This window comes from Cervus canadensis, chromosome 3 (genome assembly GCF_019320065.1).
Source record: "Cervus canadensis isolate Bull #8, Minnesota chromosome 3, ASM1932006v1, whole genome shotgun sequence".
In the NCBI taxonomy this organism is placed as follows: Eukaryota; Metazoa; Chordata; class Mammalia; order Artiodactyla; family Cervidae; genus Cervus; species Cervus canadensis.
The window spans coordinates 1,456,577-1,477,037 of record NC_057388.1 but is presented as its reverse complement, the minus strand read 5'-3'; positions in this window follow the sequence as shown (position 1 = coordinate 1,477,037).

The window sequence follows — 20,461 nt, the reverse complement described above, 5'->3', positions numbered from 1 at the left end:
CTAAGTATGGGAAACTATGGGGCTGTGTATCAATACATGCTGACTGTTAGATAGTTAGAATAGGAAAAAGGAGTCCAGACTGGCAGTGGCTGAAAGACAAGGGAAAAGCCCACTAAAATAGAACAAAGGAAGGTCCGAAGACCAGAGTGAGGACCTCAGATGGAACAAACAGCATTCCTGGCTAGCTCATTTACATAAGGCAGGCCCAGGGGGAGGGAAAAACAAATAAAAAGAGGAGCCAAAGGGCAGGGTATCTCTCTCTCTCCCGCATGCGCTCTCTGCCTCTCTCCTCTTTCTCTCTTCTCTTCCTGTCTTTTGAGTCAGCATGCCCTCAAGCCTTGAGGATGTATTTTCCGTTATTTTCTAAATAAAACTGATCTGTCCGAGAACTATAACATGGACTGTCCAAGAGCTGTTACGTGCTGATGGCTTTAACATCCACGCCTTCAAATCTTTGTTGTGACAAGACAGAACTGAGGAGATTGCACTCCTCTGACACTTACTTTATCAGGTAAATTTTATCAGGTAAAATTAAAAAGCTAGTCCAAATTGTATTATGACATCAGGCTGAAAGTTTTTATTTAAAGTGATTATATAATACAGAAAAATATACCCTTTAACATTTAAAATTAACAATATAACAAAATTTATGTAGAAACTAGGAAAACTTTTTTAAATAGGATGCTAATGCAATAATTTCTTTTTTCCCCTTTGGTTTCTAGGGACTAGAATGAGGTGGAAATAATACACATAACTGGATAGCGGAAAGATTTGAAAAAGGACACATACCTGAACCTAGACAATTATGCAGATGCAGACAACAAATAGTCTTTACCTACAAGAGTGAAATTGGGGGTCCACACAGGACTTATGTAAATCTTGCAAAAGATTGCCTAACCAGGACTATTTGGTTAGTTTTCTATATGTCTATTTCAGGAAATTTGCGTAAGTCTACAATTTTATTCAGGAACTATTGCAATTTGTAGCTTATTTGAATTTCAACAAGTTAATTGTTAAAGTTCCCTGAAGATTTCTCCGTGGTTGTACTTGTGGTGATACTAATACAGAATGGGTTGTGCAATCATAATAATGAGTAACAAAAAATTAAAAAAAAAAAATGTTCAACTAAATGGGATTCTCTATGGAGTTACTTTAACATTCCTAGCTTTATTCTGTTCAACATTTTTATCAGATCATAGAGGGCATAGACGACATGGTTATCCAATTATATGAGGTCCAACTGGAATGTACAGCTTGAAATAGCTAAACAAGTTGCAAGAGTGTTGTTCACATTGAGTGATTTTTTTTTTTAATGGAATGACCTTTCCTCCCAAGAAAAAAAAGCACTACAAAATCCCAAATATCATCCAAGTTTCATAAGCAGAAAAAAAAAAAAAAAAGAGTTATATGAAAAAGATTCAGTGAAGCAGAAACCATCTGGGCAATTATTTGACCAGGTAACTCCTTGATTTTACATTGAGTTGTTGTGCCATAGATTTCAGAAAAAAAAAAAAAAAAAAAGAGTGATAATTCATTTATTGAAAGATTTTTAAGTGAAAAGGTTAAAGAAGGTGGTTAATATTGTTAATACCATAATCACATAAAATTGAGTTCTACCATTAATAAAACCTTCTAATTAATTATTCTTATTATTACTCAAAGTGTTCCTTATTCTTAGAAAACATTTGTTTATATGTTTGCATTGCTTTGTATTATTGACATGATGAATATCTAGGTTGGTGCTCTGAAAGCATGAGTTTTAAATTGCACATTTGCACTGCTGTTAACTTTGGTTGTTTTTTAAAATAAGAATTTTTAACTGGAAGCACCAGACACTTGAAGGAAAGCACTGTGAATAAGACTACTTTTTTCCCCCTTCATATTTCTCTCCATGTGGAAGGTACTCTGTATATATAACTGTTCAGTTCTGAGTTACTTAAGATGCTACAGAGAAAAGCAAAAATTTCATTTTAACTTTCATATAAAGTTATCAACTTTGTCCAAAGCTTGGCTGAATATCAAAACATGTAGAATTTCCTTTAATTGGCAATATAAAATAATTGCTTTCTAAGTTTTTGTTGTAAAATGGAACATCAAAGTTGTCAACATTTTTTTTTTTTTTTCCTTTGTGGGTATCTGTAGAAGGGTGCTAGTCTTCTGCTGGTAAAACAAATCACTGTCAAGTCAGTAGGTGGTGGCCCAATTATCTAACAGTGTCTGTAGGTCCCAAATTCAGACACAACATCCTTAGAGTCTCTACAGGGTTTAAAGCTTGAGACCAAGGTGTCTGCAAGCTGTATTATCTGGAGCATGACATGCTCTTCCCAGCTGGTCAGGTTGCAGGAAGAATTTAATTCCTTGCAAATGTAGATGTGAGATCCCTGCTTTCTTACTGGCTGTTAGCCAGGAGATATTTTTTCTATTTTTAGAGGATAAACAGGTTCTAGACAAAAGGCCTTCTTATAAAGTAGTGGCTTACTTCTTGAAAGCCAACAGGAGAATCTGACTCTAGTCTTCTAAAATGGATTCATATAATCTATCCTATCACCTCTGCCTTTCTGTGTAACCTTATCAAAGGGTGCTATCTATTATGTATGCAGTTCTTGACACTCTCAAAGGGAGGAACATATACACTGGTGGGCATTTAAGAAGTCTGCTTACTGCAAGAATTTGCTTGAAAACCCCCATTCTCTGAAATTTTAGAGATTCTAGTTTCCAATTCATTTATATGTTTATTCATTCCTTCAATAAAGACTTTAAAATGCCTCTGCAATGCTACAGCACAGTTCTAATCCTAAGTACCTGAAGTTAGCACAGACTCCCCAGGATTTTGACACAGTCACCAACTCACTCACTGGAGATGCAGTAAATTCTGGGAGTTTCACAAACACCTCACATTTGAAAACTGGGTAGAATGGCAGGATTCAGGAAAGTACTATACTTATGATTGTAATTTTAATATAAAGGATACAAATCAGAAATGATCAGGCAAAGATACACATAGGGCAAAATCTGGGAGAGTTCTGCTTCTCTGGAACCAGAACACTCACTCTTCCAGTACCTGGATATGTTCATTACCAGTAAGCTCACCCAAGCTTCAGTGTTGTTAAGTGGGTTTCAGTTGGGAGGTGTGACCGAGTGAATCATTAGTCACATGACTGACCCAATGTTCAGCTCCTCCTTTTCCAGGAGGTTAGGTCAGTGCCATGAGGCTCAAAGCCCCAGTTCTCTAATCACAAAATTAATCCTTCTGGTCCTATCTCTGAGTCATCTCCTAAGCATAAACTCAGGTATTTTCAAAGGATCTACCATGCATAACAAACACACTCTTACAACTTAAGAAAGTGAAGCTTTATGCTTGATCAGAACTGTGAGACCTTGTTTAACAGATGGAGAAAACCAAGTGAGAGGATAAAAGCCACTTGCCTGATATCACATAATGAAAGGGCAATGGCATAAATTTTTCATCTGAACCAGGACATTTCTGAGAGTGAAAGGGGCTCCAGTAATAATTATGCTGGGACAACAGATGTGGAGTCCCATGGTGTAAGAACAGGTTCCTTTTTGGCAGTCAGGGGAGGAAGTGTGTAACAGCTTTATTGAGACATAATTCACATACCATATTATTTGCCCATTATATACACCCACAGTGTATAACTCTGTGATTTTTTAGTCAATTCACAGAATTACCAAAATCATTTTTAGAATATTTTCATCAACCCTAACAGAAACCCTGTACCCTCTGCAAGTGCTCTCACACTTTCTTTCCAATTCCTCTAGTCCTAGGCAACCACACATCTTTTTGTGATTTTTGACCTACTCGACATTTCATGTGTATGGACTCATACAGTATGTGATCTTTTGTGACTAGGTTTCCTTTGTTTTGTTTTGTTTTGTGTTTTTTCACTTATGGTAGTGTTTTAGAGGATCATCTGTACTGAACACATATCAGGGCTTCAGCCTTTTTTGTAACCTGTTCATGTGGGCATGTGCATCATCACTTCAGTCACGTCCCACTCCTTGTGACCCTATGGACTGTAGCCCACAAGGCTTCTCTGTCCATAGGGTTTTCCAGGCAAGAATACTGGAGTGAATTACCATGCCCTCTTCCAGTGGATCTTTCTGACTCAGGGGTTGAACCCACGACTCCTGCATTACAGGCAGATTCTTAACTCACTGGACCACCTAGGAATCCCTTTTATAACAATAATGCATTCAATGGATGTACTATATTTCTTTACCCATCGTTTGATGGATATTTGAGTTGTTTCTACTTTGGAGTTGTGACTGATGTTGTTGTGAACATAATTGCACATACTTTTGTATATACCTATTTTTTTTAATTGCTTTAGAGTGTGTGAATTTCTTCTATACAAATAGTGAATCAGCTTATATACATATACCCCCTGCCTCTTCAACCTCCCTGCCACCCCCCATTCTACCCACCTATGTCTTCACAGAGCACTGAGCCGAGCTCCCTGTGCTATACAGTAGGTTCCAAATGTCTATTTTACACACGGCAGTGTGTATTTGTCAATCCTAATCTCCTAATTTTTCCACTATCCCCTCCACCTCCAATGTCTGCATGTCCATTCTCTATGTCTGCATCTTTTTTCCTGACCTGCAAAAAGTTTCAATTTTATTGTTTTTTTTCCCTAGATTCCATATTTATGCATTAATATATAATGTTTTTCTTTCAGACTTATTTCACTCTGAATGACAGATTCTAGGTCCATCCATGTCTCCACAAATGACCCAGTTTCATTCTTTTGTAAGGCTGAGTAATATTCCATTGTATGTATGTACTACTTCTTATTTATCTATTCATCTGTTGATGAACATTTAGGTTGCTTCCATGTCCTGGTGATTTCAAACAGTGCTGCGATGAACATTGGGATACATGTGTCTCTTTGAATGAAATATTTCTCAGGGTACATGACCAGTAGTGGGATTGCTGGGTCATATGGAGGTTCAATTTTCATTTTTTAAGGAACCTCCATACTCTTCTTTGTAGCGGTTGTATCAATTTACACTCTCACCAGAAGTTCAAGAGGTTTCCCGTTTCTCCACACCCTCTCCATCATTTATTGATGGCAGATTCTGACCAATTGGAGGTGATATGTCATTTCAGTTTTGATTTGCATTTCTCTAATATTTAGTAATGTTGAACACCTTTTCATGTGCCTCTTGACCATCTATCTGTATGGTTTCTTTGGGGAAATGTCTATTTAGGTCTTCTGTCCATTTTTTTGATTGAGTTTTTCACATGGAAGTAACCTAAATGTTCATCAACAGATGAATAGATACGTAAGAGGTGGTATATACATAAAATGGAATACTACTCAGCCTTAGAAAGGAACAAAACTGGGTCATTTGTGGAGATGTGGATGGACCTAGAGTCTGCCATTCAGAGTGAAATAAGCCAGCTCCTTTGAAATAAGTCAGTGGAGATTTTGGAGATTAGCTTTTTTGTCAGTTGCTTCCTTTGCAAATATTTTATTTCATTCTGATGGCTGTCCTTTTGTCTTATTTATGGTTTCCTTTGCTGTACAGAAGCTTTTAAGTTTAATTATGTTTGCTTTGTTTTTTATTTTTATTATTCTAGGAGGTGGCTCAAAACAGATCTTGCTGTGATTTATGTCAAAGAGTGTTTTTCCTATGTCTTTCTCTAAGAAGTTTAGAGTATCCAGTCTTACATTTAGATCTTTAATCCATTTTGAATTTATTTTTGTGTATGATGTAAGGTAGTGTTCTAAATTCATTCTTTTACATTTACCTGTCCAGTTTTGTCAGCACCACTTATTGAAGACATTCTATTTTCTCCACTGTTTATTTTTGCCTCCTTTGTCATAGATTAGGTGACCATAGGTACATTGGTTTATCTCTTGCCTTTCTCTCCTATACTATTGATCTATTTTTGTTTTAGTGCCAGTACCATACTCTCTTGATAACTGCAGCTGTGTAGTATATATAGTCTGAAGTCAGAGAGCCTGATGCCTACGGTTCAGTTTTTTCTTATAAAAATTGCTTTGGCTATTCAAGTTTTTGTGTTTCCACACAAATCATAAAATTTTTGTTCTAATTCTGTGAAAAAAACTTCCATTGGTAATTTGATAGGGTTTGCATTGGATCTGTGGACTGCTTTGGGTAATATAGTCATTTTCACAATATTGATGCTTGAAATTCAGGAACATGGTACATTTATCTGTTTGTGTCATTTTTATCTATTTCATCATTGTTTTTATAGTTTTATGGGTACATGTATTTTGCCTTCTTAGGTGGATTTATTCCTATTTATTGTATTGCTTTTGTTGCAGTGCCTGGTTGGTGCCCTAGTTATGAAGAGATGTGAACTCCATGTCCTCTTACTCCACCATCTTGACCCTATCCTCCATATTTTCTTTTGGAAAGATACATAGGAAGGGAATTGTTGGATCCTATAGTAACTCCAAATTTAAACTTTTGGGGAAATTTAAAAGTTTAGAAGCTCTCTCCAAGAATTCCCTGAGAAACATCAGAAAAACTTACACACACACACACACACACACACACACACTGTGCCATTAAATGATCTAGGCTTTAAGGTTACTATAGTAAACATGATACACAGAGGTTTTTCCTTCACAAGATAATATATAATTAGAGAATAGAAAGTATTAAATGGTTCCTGAAAAAGTGTTGTCAGTGGTATGAAGAAAAATAACAATTATGGAAATACATACTAGGGAAACCTTAACTCTTCAAGATGGTAGAGGAAAGCCATTCTTGAGAAGTGAGCTATAAACTGAGGATAAAGAATAACAGAGAGTTATAAAGAACTAGGTCAAATGGGAGTGTTTCAGTAAACAAATAACCATGTATAAATCTTCCATGCAAGATAAAGCAGAGAGACATCTATTAAGTATGCAGTTTGAAGGTCAGGGTTGTTAGATGTAGCTTGGATATTTAGAGGCAAAACACCATATATAACTTTATGAGACAGTAAAAGAATTAAAGATTTAAGTAGAAAATCATGTCTACTTGAAGAATTCTCAGTGAAAGCCTGATCACCAATGTGGTCTTTGAGATATCTTCTGCTCCCAAGAGGAAACTGATGTGGAGAGGAGAGGACTTGAAGTTCAAGTTTGTTCTTGTCCTGGTGAGAAATGGATTGGACTATGCTGTCTGTAGCTCCAGAAACATAGATAAAAAGGTGACTATATCAGAAAAATATGTGAAGATAAATTTAGTAACCAGTCATGATGAATAAAATTAAAGATATGGAGGGAAAAGGAGGAAACCAGTATGACTCCTCTCTTCTGATCTAAAAGCTAGGAGTGAATGGAAACTATTGCAGGAGACATTTGCTGCTGCTGCTGCTGCTAAGTCGTTTCAGTCATGTCCGACCCTCTGCGACCCCATAGACGGCAGCCCACCAGGCTCCCCTGTCTCTGGGATTCTCCAGGCAAGAACACTGGAGTGGGTTGTCATTTCCTTCTCCAATGCATGAAAGTGAAAAGTGAAAGTGAAGTCACTCAGTCATGTCCGACTCTTCACGACCCCATGGACTGCAGCCTACCAGGCTCCTTCATACATGGGATTTTCCAGGCAAGAGTACTGGAGTGGGGTGCCATTGTCTTCTCCGAGGAGACATTTAAGGGCACTCAATATGAACTCAATTTGGAGTAGGCTGAGTTGGGGTACTTTCTAGGTACCCATGTAACAGTATTGGTGAAAGCTGAGTATACCTCATTAAATCACAGGAAATAAGTGAGCGTCAAGATTGGGGTGAGTCATCACATATATACTGCAATGAAAGTTTCTGGAATTGAACTCATGATGAAGGAATGAAAGAAAGTAATATAGGAAAGAATTATATTAAATGCTGATATAGAAAGAAATATATATATTAATAAATAAATGTATATCTATTAAATATATATAGATATATAATGCTGATACAGAACATATATAGATATCAGGCTTCCTTTGTGGTTCAGCTGGTAAAGAATCCACCTACAATGCGGGAGATCTGTGTGTGATCCCTGGGTTGGGAAGATCCCCTGGAGAAAGAAAAATCTACCCACTTCAGTGTTCTGGCCTAGAGAATTCCATGAACTGTATAGTCCATGAGGCTGCCAAGAATCAGACATGACTGAGCGACTTTCACTAGCTAGAAGGAAAAAGAGAAAGAAAAAAAAAAAAAAACAACTCTTAAAGTTGATTCAGAAATAATGCCAAGAGAAACAAAAGGAATATTAGAGAGTTTAGTATCTTAAAGCAAGTGTTTAAACCAATTATTTAGATGAGATTAACTGACTCTATTAGTTTGATTTGTTTGGCCTGTGGCCTCTAATTGATGTATTTAAATGAAAAATATCATTCTTGTCCTAGGGTATGAAAATTGATGACAAGAAAGAAACATAAAAGTCAATTGTCTGTTTCTGTTATGTTACTGAGAATGGATGAAAGGCCATCAAGACAGATGTATTATATGGAAAAAGAATAGGAAATATGAAAGGAATAATATTACTCCCATAAAGTTTGTGTTTATTGACTATATAGCTATATGACACTTCCAGTTTATCTCTTCTTAAGAATTTCAAACTCTTATAACCATGGAAAGATCTTTGAACCAAGAGTTATTATAGTCAGCTAAAAGAGTGTAGGGATCTATTAATACCTGAAGAAATTAAAAGGAAAATAATTTTCACATATGGAGTAAATAAGAGAGGGCTTAACCTGAGATAAACCTTGTCTGTGTTGAATGTTAGAACGTAGCTAACTGCATGATGACCAGACTGTAGCCATGACAGAAGCTGCTCAAGCCTGCGCAGTGCTGGGCCTATGGCTAGCACCATTCCAAGAATTAACCTTAAGAGAATGGGAATGACACTACTGCTCATAATAATCCATATCTTTGTGGTCATCTAAATAATTGTAGCTTGTTCTGCCTGATATACGTAAATGTGCAACTACAACTGTCAGCAAAGAGATGCTACAAGTTGACATACTCCACTGTAAGAACAGAGCACCTTCATGTCATCATGAAGAAGATACAGAAGATGGATCTTCAACCATAATTCCATAGAAATGGAATGATGTTCTGACAAGCAGGGATTTGTAATTAGCTTTTGGCAAGAAAGAGCTCTTTGCAGGAAAGAGTTCTCTACAGGATCCCCTTAGTCTTGTCACTAACCTTAAATGAGGCACCCCATGGTCCACTCATCCTTGGCCCTTTCAAATCTTTTCATCACACAATAATGTGTTTAATCTGTTGGTTCTGTCTATAGGCCAAAGCAGTAGAAATGAAGAATAAGTAATTAACAGATGACCAGATCTCTTCTCTAGCTTCCTTTCAGAAATTTCATGAGCAAACTATGTAAACAAGATGTGTGTGTGTGTGTGTGTGTGTGTGTGTGTGTGTGTGTTAGTTGCTCAGTTGTGTCTGACTCTATGTAACTTCATAAACTGTAGTTTTCCAGTCTTCTCTGTCCATGGATTTCTCCAGGCCAGAATACTGGAATGGCTTGCCATTCCCTTCTACAGGGGAATCTTCCTGACCAAGGGATCAAACCCGACTCTTCACAACTGAGCCACCAGTGAGTCATGAACAAGATAACATCTAAATTAAAATCATAAGAGGTTAGCGAGCCTGTACATAAGCCTGCATATAGTGGGAGGTGGTGATGACTTTGATCCCCCATCTTGGAGGTCAACAGACATTGCTTACTTTTTCCTTTTTAAACATTTCATGGCTGAGCAGAATCTTGGGAGGTAGCTTCTGGAGGACCCTGAGACTACCATCACCCCAGATTGATGGCATTTTGTTGGAAGCAACTTTCCTTTCTAGCACATTCACCTCCCTGGAATATTGATTTTTGAGCAGCAAGCAGATGGAATTGATTCAGTAACAGAATCATGTGCTCATCCTCTTGCTCTCAGCTCTATTTGTATTTATGTGCTATCTATAGCATTAAAGGAAGTTGATCTTTGTTAGTTATAGCACAATACACATACAAGTGTATTAACATTGATTGTGGTATAAAAACACAAATAATTGGATTTAGGAGAAAGCATTCAGGGGTAAGAATTAAGTGTCTCAAAAGATCATCGCCCACCTAATATACAGAAGAAATGAATGTATAAGGCAAGGGATGTATCCAATGCCAAGTAGACGATGTAATCCTAAAGTGTATGGTTTCTTTTAACAGATCTAGGTGCTTTTGAAAAAAAAAAAAAAATGTGTGCACTTGTATTATAGAAAATGAGCCATTATTTGCTTCAGTGCCCTCAATAAGCAATAATACTGTCCTTGGTAGGATTTTTCTTAGAATCTGGTTGTTAAGCTCTCTTGTCTATGAATGCTGTTCCCAGTCTTCATCCCAGGTAAATCTCCTTCATATAACCTGCCTCTCCACCTGAGGTCTGTGTCTCTCTGGCCTGTGACTAGATTTTAATCTGGCCAATCAAAGCACAAAAGTTATCCCACCATATTTGCTCCTAACTCTTAACATGTCGTCTAGTTTCCTAGATCATAGTCAGCATATCTTAACAAAGGGTCATATCTGCCCCACCTCTAGTCTACTGTCTTATAGCCAGGAACTGAGTTGCAAGAAGTTTCTGGAAGGTGGAAAACTTATTTTTGTCTCTTGGAAAATACACAAGGTAAGGCAGAGAAAATGATCTGATTGTCAATCATGTAATTGCACTTAAGAAAGATACTGAAACAACTGTGCTGTCTATAAATTCCATAGAGTACCTGTTCTCCTTTGCACCACACACAGTGAAAGACAAGATTATTAATCTCCCTGTCCTTTGCACCACACACAGTGAAAGACAAGATTATTAATCTCTTGCTGTGGAAAAAGAAGTTGATGGGAGTAGAGGGTTTAGTAACTTTGGAAACTAAAAGGTGCTTGGATTCAGATTCTTGTCTTGTTTCTTTAAGTGTTGTCATGCAATTATTGCATGGCCCTCTTAAACATTTAAGTGACTATGTGGATATGACTTATATTCTATAATTGGATAACTAAGACTGTTTAACTCACATAATGAGAACATAATTGATATATTATTATATTATTTCAAAATGATGTTATAACTTATATTCTGTGAACTCCTATCTTATTAGATTGCCCCCAAAAGAAAGTATATACAAGAAAGCAAACTCTCCACCGACTGTTACCACTGGAAGAAAAGCGATATCTGTGATGTGTGACCCTATACTGAATGCCACAGACCATAGTCTTTTTCTTGCCTTGTTTTATTTTACTTTTTTTTTTTACTTATTAATGATTTGTAAGAATATTTTTTTTCTCATTCTGTGTTCATATGATAAATATGTTCTGTGAAAGCAATTTGGTTATGTGAACTTCCTTCTGGATATATACTAACCTCAATCATAAACATTAGTGGGTGTCATAATAATGTGTCTGGCAACTCATTTCTATTACTTTCTAGGTATTTTAGTGAAAAAGCAGAAATAACAAATGATAACAGACAAAGAATTGAAGTTAAATGTGACATAAATTGTTACCAACATTGAGATTTTCCTCATAATTTAAATTTTAAAAAAAGGTAATAAATACTCAATATATGAAGATCTTACTTTTCTCAATATCTTTTCCTTAGAATGCAATAATTTAAAAAATAAATCTCTAAATATACTCATAAATTATTCTGCCTTAAAAAAAAATCTATCATTGATCCAATATTCTCCATGCCCTTTATAAATGATTCAACATACTGCTGATTATCTTAAAGGCAGCGGGAAAGATGAAGAGGTTATCTTATCTCCATGAGACAGGATTTATAGCTCTGATGTCTTAAAACTGTCAGAGTGGTTTTCTTGAGGGATATAACAAATAAGATAGTGTCACTGGCATTTTTCCATAATACGCATACTATTATAAATTTATCTATCTCAAGATGCAGATTTTTGAGTTTTATGACTAATACAAAAAAAAAAAAGGAGAGTTTAAGGAACATACTCTGTAGATAATGTCTCATTTATTCTGGACAAGTCTCATTACTCTTGGTTTTCCCATTGATTTGATCAAAGATACAAAACAGCAAACGATATCAACTTCTTAGTTACATATCAAACATCTTAGTGACTCCATTGGGTTGTTTCCAACAAACGTTTTCCTTGAACCTTATTTTGATCATCTTTGTGTAATATGCTAATTACATTATTTATTTTCATAATATTTAAAGTGGCAATGCCAAAGAATGTTCAAACTACAGCACAATTGCACTCATCTCACATGTTAGTAAAGTAATGCTCAAAATTCTCCAAGCCAGGCCTCAATAATACATGAACTATGAACTTCCAGGTATTTAAGAGGGTTTTAGAAAAGGCAGAGGAACCAGAGATCAAATTGCCAACATCTGCTGGATCATCAGAAAAGCAAGAGAGTTCCAGAAATAATCTATGTCTGCTTTATTGACTATGTCAAAGCCTTTGACTGTGTGGATCACAATAAACTGTGTAAAATTCTGAAAGAGATGAGAATACCAGACCACCTGACCTGCCTCTTAAGAAATCTGTATGCAGGTCAGGAAGTAACAGTTAGTACTGGACATGGAAAAACACACTGGTTCCAAATAGGAAAAAGAGTACGTCAAGGCTGTATATTGTCACAGTGCTTATTTAACTTCTATGCAGAGTACATCATGAGAAACGCTGGGCTGGAAGAAGCACAAGCTGGAATCAAGATTGCCGGGAGATATACCAATAACCTTTGATATGCAGGTGACAGCACCCATATGGCAGAAAGTGAAGAAGAACTAAGGAGCCTCTTGATAAAAGTGAAAGAGGAGAGTGAAAAAGATGGCTTAAAGCTCAACATTCAGAAATCTAAAATCATGGCATCCGGTCCCATCACTTTATAGCAAATCTATAGGGAAACAGTGGAAACAGTGACAGACTTTATTTTGGGGGGGTTCCAAAATCAATGCAGATGGTGACTGCAGCCAAGAAATTAAAAGATGCTTACTCCTTGGAAGGATAGTTAGGACCAACCTAAACAGTGTATTAAAAAGCAAAGACATTACTTTGTCAACAAAGGTCCGTCTAGTCAAGGCTATGGTTTTTCCAGTGGTCATGTATGGATGTGAGAGTTGGACTGTGAAGAAAGCTGAGCATGGAAGAATTGATGCTTTTGAACTGTGGTGTGGAGAAGACTCTTGAGAGTCCCTTGGACTGCAAGGAGATCCAACCAGTCCATCCTAAAGGAGATCAGTCCTGAGTGTTCATTGAAAGGGCTAATGTTGAAGCTGAAACTCCAATACTTTGGCCACCTGATGCAAAGACCCTGATGCTGGTTAAGTTTGAAGGCAGGAGAAGAAGGGGACAACAGAGGATAGCATGTTGGATGGCATCACTGACTCAATGGACATGAGTTTGGGTAAACTCCAGGCATTGGTGATGGACAGGGAGGCCTGGCGTGCTGCATTCCGTGGGGTCACAAAGAGTCAGACACAACTGATTGACTAAACTGAACTGAACTGAACAGCTTGTAGCTAATATTTGGAATGTGTCTATATTTAACTGGCCAATTTGAACTACTCATAGATACAGGAATTGAAAGTTTCTAGAATATATTTTAAACCCTATAAATAAGAAATTACCTCAGGTTGGCCAGACTTTATTTTATTTATTTATGTGATTCTTTATGAAAATTGGCTTCCCCGGTGGCTCAAATGGTAAAGATCTGCCTGCCATGCTGGAGACCCAAGTTTGATCCCTGGGTGAAGAAGATGCCTTTAAGAAGGGAATGGTTTCCCACTCTAGTATTCTCACCTGGAGAATTCCATAGACAGGGGATCCTGGAGTATCAAAAAGGCAGACAGGACTTAACAACTAACACTTTTACTTCATGAAAATTGAAGTATAGTTACTTACAATATTATATTCATTTCAGGTATAAAATACAGTGCTTCAATATCTTTACAAATTATGCTCCGTTTAAAGGTATTACAGAATCATGCCTATATCCCCTGTGATCTACAATATTTCCTTCCAGGTTATCTATTACCTGCGTAGTAGTTCATATCTATTAATTTCATATTCCTATCTTGCTTCTCCCTCTTTCCCTCTCACCCTGGAAAATGCTAGCTCATTGTCTATATCTGTGATCTTGTTTCTGTTTGTTGTTTATGCTCATTTATTTTATTTTTAGACTTCACATATAAGTAATAGCAAAACATTTATCTTTCTCTATCTGAATTCTTTCACTAAACATAATACTACCTAGGTCTATCCATGTTGCTGCAAAGGATATAATTTAATTTTTTTTCTGAATAATATTCCATTATATATATTTAGTTCAGTTCAGTCACTCAGTTGTGTCTGATTCTTTGCAATCCCATTGATTTCAGCACCAAAAATACTAGCTTGTATTTGTTACAATTTAGCAAATAAAGCTTGTTTTTCAATTATTATTCTACCGAAAATTATGAAACATATACATGTCATATAACATATTTTATATAGTGCGTTTGTTATATATTAAAGAGCTTACTTTTCTATGCTTAGTCTCCTGGTAAGCATAGACATATGTTATTAATATATAACATGTCAGTCAGTCAGTCACTCAGTTGTGTATGACTCTTTGCAGTCCCATGAACTTCAGCATGCTAGGCTTGCCTGTCCATTACCAATTCCTGGAGCTTGCTCAAACACATGTCCATGGAGTTGGTGATGCCATCCAACATCTCATCCTCTGTTGTCCTCTTCTCCTCCTGCCTTCAATCTTTCCCAGCATCAGGGTCTTTTCCAATGAGTCAGTTCTTCACATCAGGTGTCCAAAGTATTGGAGTTTCAGCTTCAGAATCAGTCCTTCCAGTGGATATTCAGGGCTGATTTCCTTTAGGATTGACTGGTTTGATCTCTTTGCAGTCCAAGGGACTCTGAAGAGTCTTCTCCAACACCACAGTTCAAAAGCATCAATTCTTCAGCACTCAACTTTCTTTGTGGTCCAACTCTCATGACTACTGGTAAAACCATAGCTTTGACTAGATGGACCTTTGTTGGCAAAGTAATATATCATTTATTTTTCCTAAATATAATTTAGGAAATTATAAAGTTTTCCTTAATTATAACCTTCCCCTATATTTAGGAGAATTAGAACTCACTCTTTGATGGACATATGGTAAAGGATTTATCAAGAATTATCTCCTGTTGAGTGGTCATGCAGCTAGAATCATGGTTAAACAGACAGGAGAAATGCACTCAGCCTCCCAGTGTAGGAAGACATGGATTATTAATAGGCACATCTTGAAAGCAGTAAAAGGACCTTCCATCTGTCCATTGCAGTGATAACTAGAATACCAAATTCTTTAAAATGCCCATGAATAGATGGACAGTTTAAATTTGTAGCCTGTATTTTAGGTAAGGTATTAGTTTACTTTAAACTAAATGAATAAGAAGCTATTTAAGAATGAGGAAAACACATGTTCCATTATACTATGTGAAGATGTAAAGTTGTAAAAATACTATTAAAACTATTAAACTGGGAAATATAGAAGGGTGAACAGAAGCAATTGATTTTAGTGATTACATTAGGACAATGAGTCCATGGTCATTCATTTTTTTGTCTCTTGAATAAAGTTGCTATAGTATCACTTATATAGAAAGTGAACTTTGGGTAGTCATTAGGGTTGTGAATGCCATAGCTGGTCCAAGTAGCCCAACACCAGATTTAAATACACATACCAACATTCATAAATAGCATGGCAGTGAGACCCTAGACCAAAACTGAGACTTCATACATTGGTCCAAAATACATAAACCATATGTATTTGGCTTACACTCTGAAATAAGTATAAACTGATTTGGAGACACTCAGAAGTTAGCATGGGCTTCTTTGGTCACCCAGATGGTAATAATCTAAGTGCAATGTGGGATCCAGTTCAAACCCTGAGTCTGATCCCGGGATTGGGAAGATCCCCTTGAGAAGGGAATGGCTACCCACACCAGTTCTCTTGCTTGGAGAATTCCATGGGCAAAAGAGTCTAACAGAGTACTGTCCATTGGGTTGCAAAGAGTTGGATATGACTGAGTGAATAAGCACACATGCACACATGGAGGGTAGCATGGGATGGGGATGCAGGTCACAGGAGATTGAGGATTACATCAGATCGATAGTCATAATTTAGAAAGAAGTGACATGAACTCATCCTCTGAGATCCTTGAAGACACCTATCTTTTGTCCTTCATTTTCATTGACCATCAATTTATCCCTTTGTTTCTTTAATCTACAACCATATCAGCACAGAACCTGAAAACTGAATTTGCTAAGGCTGCCATATAAACAGTAGCACCCTGGGTATCATATATCAAAGAATCTGTATTCCTACAGAAATTCAAGATCAATGTGTATGCAAAGTTTGGTTTTTCTGAGATTTCTCTCTGTCCATTTCTCCTCTCTCTGTTTCATATGATTTTCTTTCTGTACAAATCTGGGTCATAATTTCCTCTTTTTCTAAATTTGCTATTCACACTAAATTATGGACCAACCTAGAAGCCTCACTTTAACTTAATTATATTTTAAAGACCCAAGGAAATTAGAGATACCAAGGGAACACTTCAAGCAAAAATGGGCACAATAAAGTACAGGAATGGTGTGGATCAAACAGAAGCAGAAGATATTAAAAAGAGGTGGCAAGAATACACAGAATAACTATACAAAAAAGATCTTCATGACCCAGATAATCACAATGCTGTGATCACTTCCTTAGAGCCAGACATTCTGGAATGTGAAGTCAAGTGGGCCTTAGGAAGCATCACTATGAACAAAGCTAATGGAGATGATGGAATTCCAGTTGAGCTATTTCAAATCCTAAAAGGTGATGCTGTGAAAGGGCTGCACTCAGTATGCCAGCAAATATGGAAAATTCAGCAGTGGCCACAGGACTGGAAATGGTCAGTTTTCATTCTAATCCCAAAGAAGGGCAATGCCAAAGAATGCTCAAACTACTGCACAATTGCACTCATCTCACACACTAGTAAAGTAATGCTCAAAATGCTCCAAGCCAGGCTTCAATAGTACCTGAATCGTGAACTTCTAGATGTTCAAGTGTATTTAGAAAAGGCAGAGGAACCAGAGGTCAAGTTGACAATATCTGCTGGATCATTGGAAATCAAGAGAGTTCCAGAAAAACATCTACTTTTGCTTTATTGACTATGCCAAAGCTATGATTGTGTGGATCAACACAAACTGTGGAAAATTCTTAAAAAGATGGAATTGCAGACAACTTGACCTGCCTCCTGAGAAATCTGTATGCAGGTCAAGAAGCAACAGTTAGGACTGGACATGGAACAGCAGATTGGTTCCAAATAGGGAAAGGAGTATGTCAAGGCTGAATGTTGTCACCCTGCTTATTTAACTTATATGCAGAGTGCATCATGAGAAATGCTGGGCTGGATGAAGCACAAGCTGGAATCAAGATCGCCGGGAGAAATAGCAATAATGTCAGATTCACAGATGATACTACACTTATGGTAGAAAGTGAGGAACTAAAAGAGCCTCTTGATAAAATGAAAGAGGAGAGTGAAAAAGTTGGCTTAAAAATTAACATTCAGAAAGTTAAGATCATGGCATCTGGTCCCATCACTTCATGGCAAACGGAAGGGGAAACAATGGAAACAGTAAGAGACTATATTTGGGGGAGGGGGCTCCAAAATCACTGCAGATGGTGACTGCAGCCATAAAATTAAAAGACACTTGCTCCTTGGAACAAAAGCTATGACCAACCTAGATAGCATATTAAAAAGCAGAGAATTACTTTACCAACAAAGGTCCATCTGGTCACAGCTCTGGTTTTTCCAGTAATCATGTATGGATGTGACAGTTGGACTACAAAGAAAGCTGAGGGCTGAAGAATTGATGCTTTTGAACTGTGGTATTGGAGACGACTCTTGAGAGTTCTCAGAGTTTGGGTAAACTCTGGGAGTTGGTGATGGACAGGGAGGCCTGCTTCCATGGAATCAGAAAGAGTGAGTGGAATCACACAACTGAGTGACTGAACTGAACGGAACTGCACTGAACTGAGAAACTGATGCTTTCAAATTGTAGTGCTGGAGAAGATGCTTGAGAGTTCCTTGGAGAGCAAGGTCAAGCCTGTTAATTCTAAAGGAAATCAAACCTGAGTATTCAATGGAAGGACTGATGCTGACATTGAAGTTCTAATACTTTAACCACCTGATGTAAAGAGCTGACTCACTGGAAAAGACACTGATTTTAAGAAAAATTGAGGGCAGGAAGAGAAGGGGATGACGGAGGATGAAGTGATTGGATCACATCACTGACTCAAGGGACATGAGTTTGAGCAAACTCCAGGACATAGTGAAAGAGAGGGATGCCTGATGTACTGTAGTCCATGGAGTTGCAGAGTCAGATACAACTGAGCAACTGAACAGCAACAAGTGTTGATTAGGACTCCAACGGATCAATTTGAGGAGAAACACAGTTCAACCTGTAACAGAAACCAAAGTGCTTTAACTATCATGGTGTATAAAAATGTTATAACTTGAAGAAAAATAAAGCTTGGTTTAAGAAAACCAAGGGTGTCTTCTAGATAATACGTAACATAACAAATTGCACCTAACATGATACTTAAATACAATCAGAGCCATATTCAGTTCAATTGCTCAGTCGTATCTGGCTATGGTATTTCCAGTGGTCATGTATGGATGTGAGAGTTGGACTGTGAAGAAAGCTGAGTGCCGAAAAATTGATGCTTTTGAACTGTGGTGTTAGAGAAGACTCTTGAGACTCCCTTGGAATGCAAGGAGATCCAACCAGTCCATTGTAAAGGAGATCAGTGCTGGGTGTTCATTGGAAGGACTGATGCTGAAGCTGAAACTCCAATACTTTGGCCACCTGATGCAAAGAGTTGACTCATTGACCCTCCTGATGCTGGGAGGGATAGGTGGCAGGAGGAGAAGGGGATGACAGAGGATGAGATAGATGGATGGCATCACCGACTCAATGGGTATAAGTTTGAGTAAACTCTTGGAGTTGATGATGGACAGGGAGGCCTGGTGTGCTGCGATTCATGAGGTCGCAAAGAGTCGGACACGACTGAGCAACTGAACTGAACTGAACTGAACTGATCTGACTCTGTCACCCCGTGCAATGCAGCATGTCAGTCTTCCCCGTCCATTACCAACTTCTAACTGATGTCCATCGAGTCCAAGATGCCATCAAACCATCTCATCCTGTTGTCCTCTTCTCCTCCCACCTTCAATCTTTCCCAGCATCGGGGTCTTCTCTAATGAGTCAGCCCTTCACATCAGGTGGCCAAAGTATTGGAGTTTCAGCTTCAGCATCAGTCCTTCCAATGAACACCCAGGACTGATCTCCTCTAGGATGGATGGTTGGATCTCCTTGCAGTCCAAGGGACTCTCAAGAGTCTTCTCCAACACCACAGTTCAAAAGCATCAATTCTTCAGTGCTCAGCTTTCTTTATAGTCCAACTCTCACATCCATACATGCCCACTGGTAAAACCATAGCCTGGACTAGATGGACCTTTGTTGACAAAGTAATGTCTCTGCTTTTTAATATGCTGTCTAGGTTGGTCATAACTTTCCTTGCAAGGAGTAAGCATCTTTTAATTTCATGGCTGCAATCACCATCTGCAGTTATTTCGGAGCCCAAAAAATAGAGGCTGCCACTGTTTCCACTATTTCCCTGTCTATTTGCCATGAAGTGATGGGACTGGATGTCATGATCTTAGTTTTCTGAATGTTGAGCTTTAAGCCAACTTTTCACTCTCCTCTTTCACTTTCATCAAGAGGTTCTTTATTTCTTCTTTTCTTTCTGCCATAAGGGTGGTGTCATCTGCATATCTGAGGTTATTGATTTTCTCCTGCCAGTCTTGATTCCAGCTTGTGCTTAATCCAGCCCAGCATTTCTCATGATGTACTCTGCATGTAGTTTAAATAAGCAGGATGACAATATGTAACCTTGAGGTACTCCTTTCCCTGTTTGGAACCAGTCTGTTGTTCCATGTCTAGTCTAATTGTTGCTTCTTGACATGCCAATAGATTTCTCAGGAGGCAGGTCAGGTGGTCTGGTATTCAAATCTCTTTCAGAATTTTCTACAGTTTGTTGTGACCCACAGAGTCAAAGGCTTTGGCATAGTCAATGAAACAGAAGTAGATGTTTTTCTGGAATTTTCTTGCTTTTTTGATGATCCGACAGATGTTGGCAATTTGATCTCTTCCTCCTTTGCTTTTTCTAAATCCAGCTTGAGCATCTGGAAATTTGTGGTTCACATCCTGTTGAAGTCTGTCTTGGAGAATATTGGGCATCATTTTGCTAGCTTGTGAGAGGAGTGCTTTTGTGTGGTAGTTTGAAAATTCTTTGGCATTGGAATGAAAATTGACCTTTTCCAGTCCTGTGGCCACTGCTGAGTTTTCCAGATTTGCTGGCATACTGAGTGCAACACTTTCACAGCATCATCTTTTAA